The sequence below is a fragment of the Macaca nemestrina genome, chromosome 10 (assembly GCF_043159975.1).
Source record: "Macaca nemestrina isolate mMacNem1 chromosome 10, mMacNem.hap1, whole genome shotgun sequence".
Lineage (NCBI taxonomy): Eukaryota > Metazoa > Chordata > Mammalia > Primates > Cercopithecidae > Macaca > Macaca nemestrina.
In genome coordinates, this window is record NC_092134.1 from 70,459,764 (window position 1) to 70,481,227 (window position 21,464).

Consider the following 21,464-nt stretch of genomic DNA (forward strand, 5'->3'; position numbering starts at 1 on the left):
GTTTTGAGGATTGTTATTATGGGAAAGGGCTCGGAAAGTGTAAGGAAGGTGTTCATGATCATTCAATATGGGCACCAGTGACTTAGTGTTGCTCTTTCTGCTGATATTTTCCCCCTGTCCCTGGGATATAAAGTGATCTCTATAAAAATCAGTCAGTGTTGACGTTTGGCCCAAGGCCAGTTGGTGATGGTATTTTTCCTTTTTACTAAGTTCCTTCTAGAAATGGAGCCGGGGTGACTTTTTAACTTCTTGTCCTTAAGAACAGTGAAACCAGTGCATAAGCACTCTAGGATGGAGCTGTAACCCTCCCCTGTGGTGGTTCCCAATCTTTGTGGGGTCCATCCTCCAAGAGCAAGGGGCCAGCAGAGTAGAGACACCCTGGTGCTCCATTTCCGGCTCTGACCGCGGCCCCCTTCACTTCTATCTGCTTTACCTATTAGGCTTCTTACTGAGTTTAAGACAAGTTGAGCTGCTTTTTCTTTTTTTAAATTGTTAAATTTTTAATTGGTAAAATGTACATAACATAAAATTTACCAATTTTAGGCATATAGTTCAGTGGCATTATGTATATTCACATGTTTGTACATCCATCACCATCATCATCTCCAGAACTTTTTCAGGTTCTCAAACTGAAACTCAGTATTCATTAAACACTTAACTCTCCATTCTTTCCTCCCTTGGTGCCCACCAGTCTATTTCCTGTCTTTGTGAGTTGACCACTGCAGGTACCTCACATAAGTAGAATCATACAATATTTGTCCTTTTGTACCTGGCTTATTTCACTTAGCATAATGTTCTCAAGGTTTTACCCATGTTGTAAGGTGAACCAGAATTTTTTACCTTTCAGCTATTCTGAATAATGCTGTCGTGAACATAGGTGAACAAATATCTCTTTGAGTCCCTGCTTTCAATTCTTTTGGCTGTATATCTAGATGAGGATTTGATGAATCATGTGATAATTCTGTTTAATTTTTTGAGGGACTACCACAGTTTTTCACGGTGGCTGCTCCATTTTACATTCCTACCAACAATGGAGAAGGGTTCCTATTTCTCCATGTGTTCACCAGCACTTGTTTTCTGTTGTTTTTTTTTTTTTTAATTGTAATCATTCTAATGGGTGTGAGGTGGTATTTCACTGCAGTTTTGGTTTGCATTTCCCTGATGATTAGTGATGTTGAGCATTTTTTCATTGTGTATTGGCCTTTGTATACGTTCTTCAGAGAAATGTCTATTCAAGTCCTTTGCCCATTTTAAAAATTGGGTTGTCTGTTTTGTTGTTACTTTTGTTTTGCTTTTTAAAAACTTGAAAACCATAACCTAGTGTGGAAGATAAATCACTGAGCAACTGCTGTGTACTGAGAACTGGATGCTGGAGATTTGGCAGGGAATGAAATAGACAAAATCCCTACTTAGAGGGAGCTTCCATTCGTAGCGGGAGACAAAATATAGTGTGTCAGATGATAGACACTATGAAGATACAAAACGAAGTGGGGAACACAGAAAATAGGAAGTCTGAGGGGGCTGGGGTAAAGAAGGCATCACTGAGAAGGTGACATTTGGGCAAAGATCTGAAATTGCAGCTATTTGAAGGAAGAACATTTATCATTCTGGACAATTGAAAGACCCCAAGGCGGGAGCCGGCCCTATGTTCTCAAGGTTTAGGAAGGAGGTCTGTGTGGCTGGAGCAGAAATATTGTAAAGCCTGGATTTCAGGAAATGTTGTCAGAAAAGTCATAGGAGTGGAGTGAGCCAGTCGGGAAGGACATTGAAGGTCACTGTCAAGACTTTGGCTTCCACTTCTGTAATTTACTAGCAGAGGACCCTGGACACACTAGTTGAAAGTGGCCAGTGATTTTTCCCATCTAGAAGACATCCCCTTAGTGGTAAAACTCAAATATAGTAGCACTTAGGAAAGGATGGTGAGCATACAGGGCTTACGGCAAGAAAACATCTGCAGAGACAAAGCGGATTGTACCCACCCTTCTTGTTCCTTCACCCAGTGAACATATTGAACCCTGAATCTGCATGCTGAGATTTGGGATAAGGAGACAAAACACAACATAGTTCCCATCTTCCTAGTGCTAAGTCAAGTGGGGAGAGTCATTGGCAGTGGTACTACAATGGAGTGAGTTTTCAGAGACAGACGAAAAGCCCAGGTTGTAGGAAAATCTGACTCAGATTGGTCATGATGATTTGGGGAACAACCAAGGAGAAGGGGATGGGTAAGGTTAGGAAACTCTTCTTTGAGAAAGTGACATTTGACCTGGGATCTTGGAAAGTGAATAGGAGTGAAGCAAACAAACAAGAGAAACGGGGGTTTCTTGTAGAAGGAACATGTATAGGCAAAGACAGATTGGCCTGAGAGCACATGACGTATGTCTTCCAGTGTTTTGGAAAATATGTGGTCTCTTGGAGGGTTGGCAAGACAGGAAGAGTAAGCGGGCATCACAAGGGTCATCATATACCATAATAAGCTGGGATTTTTACCAAATTATTTTGGACAAGGGCAAGATGACTCAAGACAGTGATGGCAGTGGGAAGGCTGACTTGGGAAGGCCAGGAGTCCAAACCTAGAGGCTGGGAGGCTAGTTAGGAGGCTCATGCAGAAATATGGGTGAGAGATGATAACAGCTTAAAATAAGGCACTGATCAGTGCAAGGGACAGGCTCAGAAGAGATTAAGTGAGATATACAGTTGAGGTGATCAGATGACCAACTGCCTGGAACAGGGGGAAGATGAAGATACCAGGCTTAGCCACTAGGTGCTGGTCATTGAAAAGTGGACCATTGCATGGTAAGGGGATGGGCAGAGATGATGACCTGAGTTTTGAGTGTACTGATTCTGATTCTACCTTTCCAGGTGAAAATGTTTTGTAGGAAATTAGAAATAAGGGTTTGGAGCTCATGCACAAGCCTAGGGAGGCTTAGATTTAAGGAGTTACAAGATTGAAAATTATAGTTGAAGCCATAGAAGTGGCTTAGGTGACACAGAAGGTATAAAAGTGTGTAATAGAAACATGATCACAGTGGGGTTCTAGAAGCTCCAAGAAGAGAGGGGTACTATGAAGAGGGAAGGTATTTATGGCGTGGGCCACAAAGTGATAAGAAAGATAAGGATGGGAAAAGTGGACATATAATGTTATAAGCAAAAAATGGAACAACAGGATAAATAATATCTGCAAACAGAGTTGACAGGCATGAAGGCTGGCAAACCGAAGAGGCATGGAGTCCCTCTGGAATACATATGGTTTATTTCTCCCTCCTTTCTTGACCTCTTTTGTCCCCTGTAAATTTAGTAAAGTCAAAATATATGTTTTCAAAAGACTTATTTCATGTATAATATACCTCACCTTCCTTGGAGATTAAAGAAAACCTAAAATTTTTAATAAAGTAACATGAAATTTACCATGGAAAACATTATTATAGGGATTTCTTATTTGTTAGAAACATCAGTGATGTACAGAGGATTTCAATAGAAGTGTGACTTTATATTTGATGACCTTTATTATATTGAGTGGCCATATGGTAGCTGGGTAGCAACGAGATGACCTTTTCTTTTTTTGAGATGAAGTCTCACTCTGTCGCCCAGGCTGGAGTGCAATGGCATAATCCCAGCTCACTGCAACCTTTGCCTCCCAGGTTCAAGCTCTTCTCTTGCCTTAGCCTCCTGAGTAGCTGGGATTACAGGCAAGCACCACCATGCCCAGCTAATTTTTGTATTTTTAGTAGAGACAGGGTTTCGCTATGTTGGCCAGGCTGGTCTTGAACTTCTGACCTCAGGTATCTGCTCACCTCAGGCTCCTGAAGTGTTGGGAGTACAGACGTGAGCCACTGCACCCAGTGAGATGGCCTTTTCTACTACAGATTATTATGAATTGGTGTAAAGATTTTAAGGCAACCCTTAGCCATCCCAAATGCCAATTCATAAAGAATTATTTTATCCTGTTATACACATAATCTTTCAGCCTCCCATTTTAAAGCAAATCTTAAAAACGTTTTTTTTTTTTTTTTTTTTTTTGGTAGAGAAAATAATGTAACTGTTTTCTGCCTCTCTTGGCTTCCATGAGGCATTGACTGAAGGAATGTCATTTCCTTTATTTGAGCTCCCTTTTTTTTTTTTTTTTTTTTTTTTGATTGTAATGTAATTGGTGGTAATTTGGTATTTTATTTTATTTTTTTTTTAAATTATACTTTAAGTTCTAGGGTACATGTGCACAACGTGCAGGTTTGTTACATAGGTATACATGTGCCATGTTGGTGTGCTGCACCCATTAACTCATCATTTTCATTAGGTATTTCTCCTAATGCTATCCCTCTCCCTCCCCCCACCCCATGACAGGCCCCAATGTATGATGTTCCCCACCCTCTGTCCAAGTGTTCTCATTGTTCAATTCCCACCTATGAGTGAGAACATGTGGTATTTGGTTTTCTAGCCTTGTGATAGTTTGCTGAGAATGATGGTTTCCAGCTTCATCCTTGTCCCTACAAAGGACATGAACTCATCCTTATTTATGGCTGCATAGTATTCCATGGTGTATATGTGCCACATTTTCTTAATCCAGTCTATCGCTGATGGACATTCAGGTTGGTTCCAAGTTTTTGCTATTGTGAATAGTGCCACAATAAACATACGTGTGCATGTGTCTTTATAGCAGCATAATTTATAATCCTTTGGGTATATACCCAGTAATGGGATGGGTGGCTCAAATGGTATTTCTAGTTCTAGATCCTTGAGGAATCACCACACTCTCTTCCACAATGGTTGAACTAGTTTACACTCCCACCAACAGTGTAAAAGTGTTCCTATTTCTCCACATCCTCTCCAGCACCTGTTGTTTCCTGACTTTTTAATGATCGCCATTCTAACTGGTGTGAGATGGTATCTCATTGTGGTTTTGATTTGCATTTCTCTGATGATCAGTGATGATGAGCATTTTTTTCATGTGTGTGTTGGCTGCATAAATGTCTTCTTTTAAGAAGTGTCTGTTCATATCTTTTGCCCACTTTTTGATTTTTTTTGTTTTCTTGTCAATTTGCTTCTTTGTAGATTCTGGATATTAGCCCTTTGTCAGATGGGTAGACTGCAAAAATGTTCTCCCATTCTGTTGGTTGCCTTTTCACTCTGATGGTAGTTTCTTTTGCTGTGCAGAAGCTCTTCGGTTTAATTAGATCCCATTTGTCTATTTTGGCTTTTGTTGCCATTGCTTTTGGTGTTTTAGTCATGAAGTCCTTGCCCATGCCTATGTCCTGAATGGTATTGCCTAGGTTTTCTTCTAGGCTTTTTATGATTTTAGGTCTAACATTTAAGTCTTTAATCCATCTTGAATTAATTTTTGTATAAGGTGTACAGAAGGGATCCAGTTTCAGCTTTCTACATATGGCTAGCCAGTTTTCCCAGCACCATTTATTACATAGAGAATCCTTTCCCCATGTCTTGTTTTTGTCAGGTTTGTCAAAGATCAGATGGTTGTAGGTGTGTGGTGTTATTTCTGAGGCCTCTGTTCTGTTGCATTGGTCTCTCTCTCTCTTTTGGTACCAATACCATGCTGTTTTAGTTACTCTAGCCTTGTAGTGTAGTTTGAAGTCAGGTAGCATGATGCCTCCAGCTTTGTTCTTTTGGCTTAGGATTGTCTTGGCAATGTGGGCTCCTTTTTGGTTCCATATGAACTTTAAAGTAGTTTTTATCACTTCTGTGAAGAAAGTCATTGGAAGCTTGATGGGGATGGCATTGAATCTATAAATTACTTTGGGCAGTATGGCCATTGTCACGATATTGATTCTTCCTATCCATGAGCATGGAATGTTCTTCCATTTGTTTGTGTCCTCTTTTATTTCATTGAGCAGTGGTTTGTAGTTCTCCTTGAAGAGGTCCTTCACATCCTTTGTAAGTTGGATTCCTAGGTATTTTATTCTCTTTGTAGCAATTGTGAATGGAAATTCACTCATGATTTAGCTCTCTGTCTGTTATTGGTATATAGGAATGCTTATGTTTTTTGCACATTGATTTTGTATCCTGAGACTTTGCTGAAGTTGCTTATCAGCTTAAGGAGATTTTGGGCTGAGATGGTGGGGTTTTCTAAATATACAATCATGTCATCTGCAAACAGGGACAATTTGACTTCCTCATTTCCTAATTGAATACACTTTATTTCTTTCTCTTGCCTGATTGCCCTCACCAGAACTTCCAACACTACATTGAATAGGAGTGGTGAGAGAAGGCATGCCTGTCTTGTGCCAGTTTTCAAAGGGAATGCTTCCAGTTTTTGCTCATTCAGTATGATATTGATCGTGGGTTTGTCATAAATAGCTTTTATTATTTTGAGATACGTTCCATCAATACCTAGTTTATTGAGAGTTTTTAGCATGAAGAGTTGTTGGATTTTGTCAAAGGCATCTTTTGAGGTAATCTATTTTCCTCATCTGCATCTATTGAGGTAATCATGTGGTTTTTGTCATTGGTTCTGTTTATGTGATGGATTACATTTATTGATTGCTTATGTTGAACCAGCCTTGCATCCCAGAGATGAAGCCGACTTGACCGTGATGGATAAGCTTTTTGATGAGCTGCTGGATTTGGTTTGCCAGTATTTTATTGAGGATTTTCCCATTGATGTTCATCAGGGATATTGGTCTAAAATGCTCTTTTGTTGTTGTGTCTCTGCCGGGCTTTGGTATCAGGATGATGCTGGCCTCATAGAATGAGTTAGGGAGGGTTCCCTCTTTTTCTATTGATTGGAAGTTTCAGAAGGAATGGTACTAGCTCCTTTTTGTACCTCTGGTAGAATTCAGCTGTGAATCCCTCTGGTCCTGGACTGTTTTTGGTTGGTAGGCTATTTATTTCCTCAATTTCAGAGCCTGTTATTGGTCTATTCAGAGAGTCAACTTCTTCCTGGTTTAGTCTTGGGAAGGTGTACGTGTCCAGGAATTTATCCATTTCTTCTAGATTTTCTAGTTTATTTGCGTAGAGGTGTTTATAATATTCTCTAATAGTAGTTTGTATTTCTATGGGATTGGTGGTGATATCCCGTTTATCATTTTTTATTACATCTACTTGATTCTTCTCTCTTTTCTTCTCTATTAGTCTTGCTAGCAGTCTAACAATTCTGTTGATCTTTTCAAAACACCAGCTCCTGAATTCATTGATTTTTTGAAGAGTTCTTTGTGTCTCTATCTCCTTCAGTTTTGTTCTGATCTTAGTTATTTCTTGCCTTCTGCTAGCTTTTGAATTTGTTTGCTCTTGCTTCTCTAGTTCTTTTAATTGTGATGTTAGGATGTCAATTTTAGATCTTTCCTGCTTTCTCTTGTGGGCATTTAGCGCTATAAATTTCCCTCTACACACCACTTTAAATGTGTCCTGGAGATTCTGGTATGTAGTGTGTTTGTTCTCATTGGTTTCAAAGAACATCTTTATTTCTGCCTTCATTTTGTTATTTACCCAATAGTCATTCAGGAGCAGGTTATTCAGTTTCCATGTAGTTGTGCGATTTTGAGTGAGTTTCTTAATCCTGAGTTCTAATTTGATTGCACTGTGGTCTGAGAGACAGTTTGTTGTGATTTCTGTTCTTTTACATTTGCTGAGGAGTGCTTTACTTCCAACTATTTTGGAATAAGTGTGATGTGCTGAGAAGAATGTTATGGTCTGTTGATTTGGGGTGGAGAGTTCTGTAGATGTCTGTTAGGTCCGCTTAGTGCAGAGCTGAGTTTGAGTCCTGGATATCCTTGTTAACCTTCTGTCTCATTGATCTAATATTGACAGTGGGGTGTTAAAGTCTCCCATTATTATTGTGTGGGAGTCTAAGTCTCTTTGTAGGTCCGTAAGGACTTGCTTTATGAATCTGGGTGCTCCTGTATTGGGTGCATACATATTTAGGATAGTTAGCTCTTCTTGTTGAATTAATCCCTTTACCATTATGTAATGGCCTTCTTTGTCTCTCTTGATCTTTGTGGATTTAAAGTCTGTTTTATCAGAGACTAGGATTGCAACCCTGCTTTTTTTTTTTTTTTTTTTCTTTGCATTTGCTTGGTAGATCTTCCTCCACCCCTTTATTTTGAGTCTATGTGTGTCTCTGCACATGAGATGGGTCTCCTGAATACAGCACACTGATGGGTCTTGACTCTATCCAATTTGCCAGTCTGTGTCTTTTAATTGGAGCATTTAGCCCATTCACATTCAAAGTTAATATTGTTATGTGTGAATTTGATCCTGTCATTATGATGTTAGCTGGTTATTTTGCCCATTAGTTGATGCAGTTTCTTCCTGGCATCAGTGGTCTTTACAATTTGGTATGTTTTTGCAGTGGCTGGTACCAGTTGTTCCTTTCCATGTTTAGTGCTTCCTTCAGGAGCTCTTGTAAGGCAGGCCTGGTGGTGACAAAATCTTTCAGCATTTGCTTGTCTGTAAAGGATTTTATTTCTCCTTCACTTATGAAGCTCAGTTTGTCTGGATATGAAATTCTGGGTTGAAAATTCTTTTATTTAAGAATGTTGAATATTGGCCCTCATTCTCTGCTGACTTGTAGGGTTTCTGCTGAGAGATCTGCTGTTGGTCTGATTGGCTTCCCTTTGTGGGTAACCTTTCTTTCTGGCTGCCCTTAATATTTTTTCCTTCATTTCAACCTTGGTGAATCTGACAATTATGTGTCTTGGGGTTGCTCTTCTCGAGGAGTATCTTTGTGGTGTTCTCTGTGTTTCCTGAATTTGAATGTTGGCCTGCCTTGCTAGGCTGGGGAACTTCTCCTGGATCTTACCCTGCAGAGTGTTTTCCAACTTGATTCCATTCTCCCCATCACTTTCAGGTACACCAATCAAATGTAGATTTGGTCTTTTCACATAGTCTCATATTTCTTGGAGGCTTTGTTCATTTCTTTTTACTTTGTTTTCTCTAAACTTTGCTTCTCGCTTTATTTCATTAATTTGATCTTCAGTCACTGATACCCTTTCTTCCAGTTGATCGAATTGGCTACTGAAGCTTGTGCATGTGTCACGTAGTTCTTGTGCCATAGTTTTCAGCTCCATCAGGTCATTTAGGGTCTTCTCTACACTGTTTATTCTAGTTAGCCATTCATCTAATCTTTTCTCAAGGTTTTTAGCTTCTTTGCGATGGGTTCAAACATCCTCTTTTATCTCAGAGAAGTTTGTTATTACCGACCTTCTGAAGCCTACTTCTGTCAGCTCGTCAAAGTCATTCTCCATCCAACTTTGTTCCGTTGCTGGAGAGGAGCTGCGATTCTTTGAGGAGAAGCTCTGGTTTTTAGAATTTTCAGCTTTTCTGCTCTGGTTTCTGCCCATCTTTGTGGTTTTATCTACCTTTGGCCTTTGATGCTAGTGACCTACAGATGGGGTTTTGGTGTGGATGTCCTTTTTGTTGATGTTGATGCTATTCCTTTCTGTTTGTTAATTTTCCTTCTAAGAGTCAGGTCTCTCAGCTGCAGGTCTGCTGGAGTTCCCTGGAGTTCCACTCCAGACCCTGTTTGCCTGGGTATCACCAGCGGAGGCTGCAGAACAGCAAATATTGCTGCCTGGTCCTTCCTCTGGAAGCTTAGTCCCAGAGGGGCACCCACCTGTATGAAGTGTCAGTCGGCCCCTACTGGGAGATGTCTCCCAGTTATGCTACATGGGGGTCAGGGACCCACTTGAGGAGGCAGTCTGTCCGTTCTCAGAGCTCAAACACTGTGCTGGGAGAACCACTGCTCTCTTCAGAGCTGTCAGACAGGGATGTTTAAGTCTGCAGAAGTTTCTGCTGCCTTTTGTTCAGCTATGCCCTGCCCCCAGAGGTGGGGTCTACAGAGGCAGCAGGCCTTGCAGAGCTGTGGTGGGCTCTGCCCAGTTTGAGCTTCCCCAGCTGCTTTGTTTACCTACTCAAGCCTCAGCAATGGTGGACGCCCCTCCCCCTGCTAGGCTGCTGCCTCACCAGTGGATCTCAGACTGCTGTGCTAGCAGTGAGCAAGACTCCGTGAGCGTGGGACCCGCTGAGCCAGGCACAGGATATAATCTCCTGGTGTGCCATTTGTTAAGGCCATTGGAAAAGAGCGGTATTTGGGCAGAAGTGTCCTGATTTTCCAGGTACAGTCTGTCATGGCTTCCCTTAGCTAGGAAAGGGAATTCCCTGACCCCTTGCACTTCCCGGGTGAGGTAATGCCCTGCCCTGCTTCTGCTCGCCCTCTGTGGGCTGCACCCACTGTCCAACCAGTCCCAATGAGATGAAGCAGGTACCTCAGTTTGAAATGCGGAAATCACAGTCTTCTGTGTCGATCATGCTGGGAGCTGCAGACTGGAGCTGTTTCCGTTAGGCCATCCAGGAACGGACTCGTGTTTGAGCTCTTGACAGTGGCACCTGACTTACAAGAAAAAAAATACAAATTAATTTCAGGTTCCATCTGGATCAGGAGCTAAAGAAGCAATGTCTGAAAGAAGTAAAACAACAACAACAACAACAAACAAAAGGCACTCAAATTTAAATGTTTTAAGGTGTTCTGCCCTGTAGTATTTTAGCCTGAAGAAATGCAAGCGAATGTGGTTGAATTTTTCTAGTCTCCATCTCCAACACTCTCTAATAGATCTAGGTTTTGTTTTGTTTTTTTTTTTTTTTAATTAAGAGTTTAGTGATATAACTTATAATACAGAAACAATAAGCATTTCTCCTTTGGGGTTAAGAAAGCAACATTTTGGCTGGGCGCAGTGGCTCACGCCTGTAATCCCAGCACTTTGGGAAGCCAAGGCGGGCGGATTGCCTGAGCTCAGGAGTTCGCGACTAGCCTGGGCAACACAGTGAAACCCTGTCTCTTCTGAAATACAGAAAATTAGCTGGGCTTGGCAGCATGCACCCGTATTCCCAGCTTCTTGGGAGGCTGAGGCAGGAGAATGGTGCGAACCCGGGAGGCGGAGCTTGCAGTGAGCCGAGATCACGCCACTGCACTCCAGCCTGGGTGGCAGAGCAAGACTCTGTCCCCAAAAAAATAAGAGAGCAACATTTTGAGATATTTGATGAAGCGGGTATGTAGTGTAGTAGAGAAGGATGTTCTCAGTGACAAATGAAGGTGGAACTTTTCTTGTGCCTGGATCATTTTGGGGTAGCTTAATGTGAAGAGTTGTAAGCCCACAGTCTGGCAGAGAGCAAATAGATACTCTGTGGCAATGTGCAAGCCTCTTAACATGCCTATACCTCTGGGTACTGATTTGGGAATATAGGATGGGTGGGCAGGAAAGAAGGATGTCTACAATTCTAGCACTTCCAAAAGACACTTTCATGACACTGTCTCTTAGGAAAGCTGCTGTAAGCTTGTTGAGGAGAACACCTTATTCCCAACGGCCGCCTGATTCCCACAGAAGGCTTTTAAATTAACCAGCTCAAGATTTGTGGACATGAATCACCATTGCTAGGTTTTCTTTCCTTTGACTTGGAAGGTTATAAAGAGTCTTTATTTATCACACTGATTGCCATCCTCAGGTGAAAACACAGCTTTTCCAAGAGATTTTGCTTTTTAGTTTCCAAATATTTAGTCATTCCAGGAATGAGATAAGAGGAGGATGGTACCAGGTGACTTCTCTGTGGAAGGAGAAAGAGATCACTGTGAACGGCTTGTCATAACCTAGCCTTAAGATAAGAAGTGCATGTACTTACATAAGATGCGTAGGTGGGAAATATTTAGGGTATTGTGGCCATAACCAGGGCATTTTTTTGCCCACATCTGACTCCCTATTTGGAACAGATTGTTTTTGACTTGAGACTAGACTTCTGAACACATGCATTCTAAGTCTACTTCCTTAGGAGCACCCTTGTGTTGTTTAATTTAGCCAAAACACATCAAAGTGTGTGGTTTCAGTATCTGCTAGTTCAGTGTCTAATTACAATAACAGGAGAGGGCTGTGTCAGCATCTCAGCCAAGACCATCAGCAGGGGAGAGGAAAGCTGATTATCTTTCTCAGCAGAGGACGGGGCAGCACTGTGGGAACTCCAGGCAAATAGAATCAAAATGGGGCAGGGAGAGGCAAAAGGAACATGAGAAAGGGACTATTTCAACTTTCTGAACTGAGGTTTTGCCATTCTTTTTATCTGTTGTTGTAAGAAGTACTCTTTCACCCCCAAAACGTGACATGAAGATTGCTTCTGGTTCTACAACAGCGGCCCTTTGGAATGTTTGGCCCTCATCGGGCAGTTGGCTCCCTGCAAGGATGTCAGCTATAAAAATGTAATAGGAGCAGCCTTTTAGTCATCTCATTTTATTATGCTAACATTTTGTTCCTTGTTCTGCTCATATGAAGAAAATAAGAATTTTCTTTTCTTCTTAGATTTTTAAATTTTTTTTCTTTGAGGCAAGGTCTCGCTCTGTCGCCCAGGCTGTAGTGCAGTGGTGCGATCTTGGCTCACTGCAAGCTCCGCCTCCTGGGTTCATGCCATTCTCCTGCCTCAGCCTCCCGAGTAGCTGGGACTATAGGTGCCCACCACCACGCCTGGCTAAGTTTTTGTATTTTTAGTAGAGACGGGGTTTCACCGTGTTAGCCAGGATGGTCTGGATCTCCTGACCTTGTGATCCGCCCACCATGGCCTCCCAAAGTGCTGGGATTATAGGCATGAACCACTGCACCTGGCCAGTTTTGTTTGTTTGTTTGTTTGTTTTGTCAGTAATGCAGTGGTTTCTTTCAAAACTCTTTTAGTTCTAGGGACATAGAACTCTTGCCAGTGATTAAGATGGATTATTTTATACCTAGGAATTGAGGAGACTGATGTCAGCTGGAGTCCCTTTAAAGATCCCTTCTTGGTGGGTGTTGGATGACTCTGAAGACCAGGTTTGACCAAGATGTACATAGTAGCTGAGAACACAACATGGTTTTACTATAGTTTCCCACTGTGGCAAAATGTAAGGTGCAAGGAAAATAAATTATGTTGAGATGGAAATTTCTTCTTGCTTCACTTATAATCTGACTTCCCACAGCTTTAAGTGGGAAGAACATTGTCAGGGGCAATAAACTTTATTTTCTTCTTTCATTTCTTCTTAAAAATAAATAAATAAATAATACTCAGGACTCATGTACCAGACACTGATTTTAGTGCCTTGCCAGTATTAATTCATTTAACCTCATATAGGCTGAGTATCCCTTATCCAAAATGCCTGAAACCAGAAGTGTTTTGGATTTCAGATTTTTTCAGATTTTGGACTCTTTACATATACATAATGAGATATCTTGGGAATGAGACCCAAGTTTAAACACAAAATTCATTCGTATTTTGTATGCACCTTATACACATAACCTGAAGGTAGTTTTCTTTTCCTTGGGGTTGCTAAATAAACGAGATGTAGTGTGCCTGTGCTTCTACCATGACTCACGGAGATCAGGTGTAGAATTCTCCACTTGTGATGTCATATCCGTGCTCAAAAGTTTTGGATTTCAGAGCATTTTCCAGACTTTTGGATTAGGAGTGCCCAAACTGTAATATGTGCCTAAATATGTATTATTATTGCTTTTTTTTGACTGATGAGGAAGCTGAGGCACGGAGCTAGAAAGTGTAGATGTTGATTGAACCCAGGCAGTGTGGCCTCAGCATCTAGACTTATACCATGCTGCCTCTGTATCCATTAGCAGTTGAGACATAGAGCAGGAAAATCTCTTGGGGAAAGTCAGACATCAAGGAAGAATAACTCCTAATGCTGATATGTATAATTTCAATAAAATTTGATGCTAAATATTTTTTCATTTCCATTATGGTTTCTCTTTTGATATGGGAGTTAGTTAGCAGTGTCCCCTGTCAACTCAGAAACTGTAATAGCTCTTACTAAGGTGAAAAACAGAGCTAAAATGAAATGATCATCTTCTCTTCATAGTCCATTTTCTTGCTAAATTATAGAAAGACCATCGTTTGCATAAACCATGGGAAGAAAAAAAAAAGCCTTCTGATTGGATAAGCATGAATACCTGAGTTTGAATCCTGTCTCTGCCCCTTACTAGATGTGTTATCATGTGCAAGTCAGTTGGCTTCTCCATACCTCAATTTTCCCGTCTGTAAATTGTTGATAGTAGGTGCTATTTCATAGGCTTATTAGAGCAAAGTGAGTTAAAATATGAAAAGTGCTTAGAATAGTGCATGGGGTAAGTGCTCAATAAATATTATCTATTGTTGTTGTTGTTTCTAATAGTGGATTGGCAACTGCACCTCAGTATTATTTCACAGTACTTACGTTTTTTCCATAAACTAATTTAGGGAGAAGTTGTTGATGTATAACTAATAGTTTAAGAATATTCCCAAGTTGATTCTAGAATAAGTCACAATGCAGTCTAGCAAAAACTGTTACAAACTTTGTACTTTCTTTTATAAATTAATATTTTAAGACAGGTCTAAACTGCCATTTAAAAACAAAAGCCAAACTTACTAAACCTATCCTGCACCTTACTGTCTCATTATGTTGGAGGAATTCAGCCAAAGAAACCTGCATTTCATATTGTCATATTCTGAGAAGGAAGCAGCATATTCATTAAGGTATATGAAATTAAGGGACTTTTTTCCTCCACTGCAGAACAGAGTATCTGAACAATTTAGTCAAAAAAAGAGGTATGGTAAAAAGTGAACTACACTGTAGGGTCATGGCTCCATGTGGACAGCAATAGAACATGGGCCCTAGGAAGGGCTTTCATGAAGTCACTCAAATGTTCTCTCATCTCTACCTCCTCATTGGCTTATTCTTCTCCCTTTCACTGTGGTACTGTGAGGATCAAATGAAAAACTGGACATTGAAAGCCCTGTGGATGGAATGCCTATAGCAGGTACTCTGGACTGTGCATTATCATCTTCACTGTGATTCCTGGAAAACTGGCCAGAAACTTTATGGAAATCAAACCATATAATCACATATATAGTGGGGAAACAGAAGAATATGGCAACTCTGTTTCCCCAAGGGGAAGTGATCAGTCCCTTTTCTTTGGCAGTGGGAGAGAAGGGTTGGAAAGTGCATTCTGTACTCATATAGGACGTTTTGTAAAAATCAACCATGAGATGTCACTCAAAGTGGGATTTCTACATCTGTGATAGGCCTTTCGTACTGTTGATATGGCCCCTCCACCGGTTGTGTAAACACCTGAATAGTTAGGGTAGCAAAGGGAAGAATAATATTAAATAAGCCAAGGACTTGTGAATGTTACTAGGAGGATACCACTTTTTCCCTTCAGACAACTATTTCTAAATTAACAGTCTCCAAATCATAAGTTAAAAACAATTTTTTTGGCAGGGTGTGGTGACTCATGCCTGTAATTTCAAAGCGTTGGGAGATCAAGGCAGGAGGGTCGCTTGAAGCCAGGAGTTTGAGACCCAGCCTGGGCAACATAGCAAGACCCTCTCTACAAAAGATTTAAAAATTAGCCAGATGTGGTGGCACATGCCTGTAGTCCTAGCTTCTTGGGGCCAAGGCGGGAGGACAGCTTGAGGCCAGGAGTTCAAGACTAGCCTGGGCAAAATAGGGAGACCTCATCTCTACACAAATAAAAATAAAAAATAAATTAGCCTAGTGTGGTGGTGCACCCATCATCCTAGCTACTCAGGATGCTGAGGTGGGAGGATAGCTTGAAAACAGGAGATTGAGGCTACAGTGAACTATTATCATGCCACTGAACTCCAGCTTGGGTGACAGAGCAAGACCTTGTCTCTTAAAAAAAAGAAATGCACCCCAAAGTGTTTGTTCATTTATTGATCATTTATTGATATATAACCTACTACTGTATATCCATAAAGTATATAATTATTTTAAAATTATAAAGATACATTAAACATTTTTTAAATGTTTTAATAATTGAAGGGCAATAAAGGTAAAAAGGCAATGTTTTAAAATAACAGCGAACAGTGATACAGTGTTAATTGTATGCCAGGCATTGATTTAAGTGTTTTTCATACAGTAACTCATTTACTGTCTTGCTGAGAGCAAAGACTTCATGCTATCATTAGCTAATATATCAAGGCAAAATTCATCATTAACAATAGCGAGTATAATTCCATATTTCAACTGTCCCCTTGAGGGTTTCAGAGTGTTTTGGCTAGATATGATGATGATGATTGTCAGATATGACTGGATTGTCATTCCTGGGAATATCAAGTGCCAGCTCTGACATGTTCTTGTTTGCTCATGTTTTCTATCTGTAGTTTCTTTGCAGACATTTTTTTAACCTGTTGTCTACTATGTGAGGAATAATTTTAGTTTAAAATTTAGTATTATAATCACCACTTAGGGGCACAGGTCCCCTGCAATGGGTTGCCATGTACCAAAACTAACAGGCATGGAAGAGCACCAGCATCCCATGCACGCGGAGGATTGACTTACCTGCCACGCGAGGGCGCCAGTGTCATCCCGAATGAAAACTAGGAAAGCATTTCTAACGTGTCTCTTACACGCCAACCGACTGTTTTTCAATTCCCCCTCACAGTCATGTGCTTCGTGTGGAGAGCACTAGTCTCAGGGGAAGAGGGATGAAGAGGTTTGCAAACCTCTAGAGCTCTGTGCAGTGAGTAAAGGAAGGCAAAACCGTGGTTTCCTTAAGCTGGAACAAATACCTCAAACCCCACTCTTTGACTTTGTGTATTTCCTCCCCTACATCTGGGTATTTCTGTTGGTCTCCACAGGAAACGTCTGAGGTTATGTATAGAACCTCTCCTTCTTAGCTGGCACTCCATAAGAGGGGGTGGGTACCTCACAACCACCCAGATGGCTAACGCTGGCTGTTTTAGTCTATGGATTCCCCGGAGTTCAGGTGCGTGTGATGTGGCTCTTGTTTGAGTAGGGCTAAAATTTAAGCTGGTCATTCTTGACATCCTTTGTTGGCCCTGCAATCAGTATACCTGAAGCTGAATGGACACCACCTGCTTGTTTCTGAAATGACTTCAGCTCCTTGTTTAATAGATAGATTTCTGTTTGGAACAATCTTATATTTGTTGAAAGGCCCAAGGAGTCTTTTCCAGTTAGAACTCATTAAGTTCTGGCATACTAGATTTTTTGAAAAATGGGAAAAGGAAAATAAAATCATTTAAAAGCAGTTTCCTTTGCAAGAAGAGAATGTAATAGTGAGCCTACTGTAGAGAAAGCCTAAAAGAGAAACAGAATTTTTAAGCTCTCAATTATTCACCTTCTGGAATCTTCCTTCATCAGGCTGCAGATGTATTCCTGAACAGAGGTAGGTAGGCATATGTGTGTTATAAATTGCGTGTAAGACTGATTCTTTGTAAATGAAATAATTTAGAGTGCAATTTTGAGGAAAACTGCCTCAAAGTTATTGTTTTGTGAGTCAGTAGTGATTTCTGCCAAATTGAATTATATGGTTAAGTCAGGAAGGGGCTTGATACTGTTTTTCTTCAAGTGGAGTACACGTTTAACTCATGTTTATCTGGAGCAAAAATAAGGTTAAACATTTGTTAAAATGAGTATGAGTAATTTTAAAGTGTATTATGTCAAGAGCTAGGTTACTCTAATTATGAAGGGTCTGATTTGCATCCTGTGCTGGTGCCCTATCAACATTTTCTGAAGTTTCCAGAAGAGTAATGCAGAGCCATTGCCGAAACATTTTAGCAATCAGACACGTATGCAATTACTAGTAAGCAATAACCAAATTAAAATAATGCAAGCAACACTGAAGTGCAAAGACCACAGAGTAACAGAAGCCAAGGAGATTAATTACACAAAGTTGTGTGCCACTGGGAAGATGGAAAGATCCCTTAACTTGGAGTCTGAAGAACTAGGTTCAAATCCTATCTCTGCCACATACCAGTAGAGTTACTGAAACTATCTGTACCCCAGTTTCACTGTTGGCAAAATGGAGTGACACCCATTTTATTGTGATGTTAGGGGGATTAAACATAGGTGCTTGATAGATTTGTATTAGTTTATTCTCATGCTGCTAATAAAGACATACCAGAGATTGGGTAATTTATAAAGGAAAGAGGTTTAATTTACTTACAGTTCAGCATGGCTGGGGAGGCCTCAGGAAACTTACAATCATGGTGGAAGGGGAAGCAAACACATCCTTCTTCACATGGTGGCAGAAAGGAGAAGTGCAGAGCAAAGGGGAGGGAAAGCCCCTTATAAAACCATGAGATCTCGTGAGAACTCACTATCACAAGAACAGCATGGAGGTGACCTCCCCCATGATTCAATTACCTCCAACAGGGTCCCTCCCATGACATGTGGGGATTATGAGATCTACAGTTCAAGATGAGATTTGGGTGGAGACACAGTCAAACCATATCAGATGTCCTTTGAACTAAGTCTTCCTTTAGGGGAAATAAGAAAGGTGAACAGAAGCAACAGGAGTTACACAGTAGAGTGAGATGAGTGCCCCATTTGACAGAATTGGAAGTTAGGAGCTCAGATGTGCAGCCTGGTCTCTCCACCTGCTCAGTGTCCTCCCAGGCTATTTAATAATATAAGTAATTACCATTACTTCTAGTGTTTTTGCTACTCCTATATGCTAAACACAGTGCTATATGTTTTATTATTTTTAAAATATACAGTACAATTAACTTTTTCCTTTTGGTATACAGTTTTGTGAATTTTAACATATGCATAGATACATATCATCACTGCTGCAACCAGGATTCAGAGCAGTTTCATCATGACAGAGAACTCCTTCTTGCTATCCCTTTATGGCCATACCCCTTCCTGTGTGCCCCCCATACCCCATGGTTAGCTGCACATTTAATACATGTTATCCACTCATGTAATATGCACTTTGTTTTTCTAACACTCATCACACTTGTAATTACCTGATCATATTCTAGATTGTTGGTTCAAGAGCTTGGGAACCATGACATTTTCATTCTCTGCTGTATCCCTAGTGCCCAGCATGGAGCCTGGCACATAGGAAAGGAGGCTCCAAGACATCTATCATTACATGAAGCAATCCTACTGTTCATACCACCATTTTGCCCTGTCCTTTATCTTCTTCTTCAAATAAGGAAATGGAGTTGAGAGAAGTTAAGTAAGTTCCCCAAGGTCACATAGTAGTAAATTTCAGAACCCAGATTTGTCTTGATCTAAAGCCTGTGGCCTTTCTGTGTTAAGACATATGGTAGATAGAATATGTTTGTTTTAACTCATTTGAAAATGTGTAAGTAAATACCCAGCATTTTAAATAACTAAAATTGTCCTTGGACTGTTAAATAATGTAAATGCTTAAAACTTGTTTATTTACCATATAAACACAAAATCTTATACTCAGAGTGAATACCAAACTGAGGAGATGTTCCTCCCTTGCCAACAGTATGAGGGATGGATGTGCCCTAGCTCAGAAGAGATTGGATTGAGAGAGAGAGGGAGAGTGAGTTTCATATTGGTTATGTAGGACCATGAGGCTCAGCAGTCAAGTACAGCCAGAGATGGCAATGTCTCTTTGCTTTCCTTGGAGCCCCTCTCAGATTCCCAGGGTCCTAGATGCAGGCTCCTTATTTGCTTGGCACACTTGGCCTCAGGGAGCTGAGAGGACATAGTCCTGGGTAAATAAAGCAAGATCAAGTCATCCCCAATCCTGGAGTAGGTTAGGGTTATGATATTCTGTTTGTTTTACCAATGTGAAGTGCCTTATATAAAATCCCTATTTGCCAAGCTACTGTATTGCTTTGAAAAAATAAAAACCATTCTGTCCTTTTCTTTCTTTGTCTATTTAAATAAGTAGCGAACATCTATTCTGTACGAGGCACTCATTGGGAATACCAGAGTGAATGAGACACGCGGAAGTGTCTGTGAGCAGGGCTGATGCATACTGCTACAGAAAATGGGATGCACAGGGGCTGAGGTGATCCAAGCAGGCTTGATGGAATAGGTCGCACTTCCACCAAAAACTGAAGGATAGTTTTCCAAGCAGAGATAGGGATCAGTGTTTCAGGCAGAAGAAAAACATGATGGTCATAGTTCCAGAGGTCACTGAGAGTTAGAAGAGAGGAAATGAGAGACGTTCAGGACCACTCAAAGAAGCAAGAGATGTGCTGAAGAGGAATAGTAACTAGATCATTCAGTGTCTGTAAGATATGTCAGCATCTAAAAGAAAAAAAATGGCATTTTAAGGGCGGTAGGGAGTAATCAAAGATTCTAAGCAGTGAAGCAATACATGTGTATTTGCAGTGAAATCGCAGGTTTCAGATGCTTTAAAAGCATCATGTTCATACCATTTGTGATTCCCCAGGCCAATCTCTTAGATTCATAGTTGCATTGCCCAGGCTACCTTATCTCCGGCTTAGACTCCTAACCTTGATGAAGGCCCCTCACTGCTCGTGTGACACTGAGGAGACATTCATTCCTTCATGTTCCCAGGTCTGACTTTATGCATCAAACCATCTTGCTTACCTTACAGCAGTTGATGGCATCATTTTGAGAAGAACCAGGTAGGAAAGAAGGGAGAATCCTCATATCCTTCTTAAAATAAGTGTACAGTCTGGGCCTGGTAGCTCACCCCTGTGATCTCAGCACTTTGGGAGGCTGAGGTGGGTGGATGACTTGAAACCAGGAGTTTGAGACCAGCTTGGCCAACATGGTGAAACCCTGTCTCTACTAAAAGTAAAAAATTAGCCTGGCATGGTGGCATATGCCTTAGTACCAGCTACTTGAGAGGCTGAAGCGGGATAATCACTTGGGCCTGGGAGGCAGAGGCTGCAGTGAGCCAAGATCGCACCACTGCACTACAGACTGGGTGACAGACTCTGTCTCAGAAAAAAAATAAAATAAGGGTACAGCAAAACCTGTTTGATCATTCCACCTTTGAAAATAGATTTTTATTATCTGTAATATTTTGGTCACATTTCAAACACATGTAGCCCTCTCTGGCCTCATATTGTTCTTTGAAACACGTCTTGCAGTCCTACATGAGCCTTTTAAATTCTAGTGCTTTTTTCTTGCCATGCAGCTTTCATAGCACTACTAGGTACAGAGGAATTACATCTCACTAGTACCCCCAAGGTGGTAAATAGAGGCTTCTCAGTCTGCCTTGCCAGACTGGAATCTCACCCTAGCCCTCAAGGTCACTGTCCAGATGGTGCTCAGGGTGCAGTGGAAGCTTCTGGAAGGAGATGATATTTAAGCTGCATACTGAAAGCCAGGTGGAAGTTATGTAAAGGAGGTGGTGATGGTTAGTGGTTTGTGATGAGCTGCAAGTTTGGTAGTTTGGTGTGGGTGGGAATTGAGTAAGGTCTAGAATGTGGGGAGAGATTATCAGAGACTGCAAACTAGAGGCTTACGGACAGGAGCCAGCCCATAGAGCAGGCTGTTAGACTCATAAAAGAAAATGACCAAATTTGTATTTTAGGAAAAATCACTCTGGTTGCAACTCAGGTTGTAGAGTAGAAAAATGGTCTCTGGCACTATGTATAAATTAAGGCAAGCTTTCCCTCAGGGGATAGGGTAGGGGTGGTCACTTTAGCAAAGAGATTGATGGCTGAAAGCATGAACTCTGGTCTCTGCTGCATAACTTAATAGATGGTGACCTAGAGTGGTTATATTCTCTGCC

At 40.9% G+C, this 21,464-nt stretch overlaps 1 protein-coding gene and 1 long non-coding RNA gene across 5 annotated transcripts in view; one reads left to right on the forward strand and one right to left on the reverse strand.

The window, feature by feature from the left end:
* The window catches only part of LOC105474038 (protein phosphatase, Mg2+/Mn2+ dependent 1H), a 366,109-nt gene that overhangs the window by 103,639 nt on the left and 241,006 nt on the right, over window positions 1-21,464 (forward strand). The gene's annotated exons all lie outside the window — the stretch shown is intronic.
* Window positions 10,110-18,119, reverse strand: LOC105474036 (uncharacterized). Its single transcript, XR_982632.3, has 3 exons — window positions 17,928-18,119; window positions 11,370-11,544; window positions 10,110-10,332 (listed from the first exon to the last, which is right to left on the reverse strand). It is a non-coding gene; the product is annotated as an uncharacterized lncRNA (long non-coding RNA).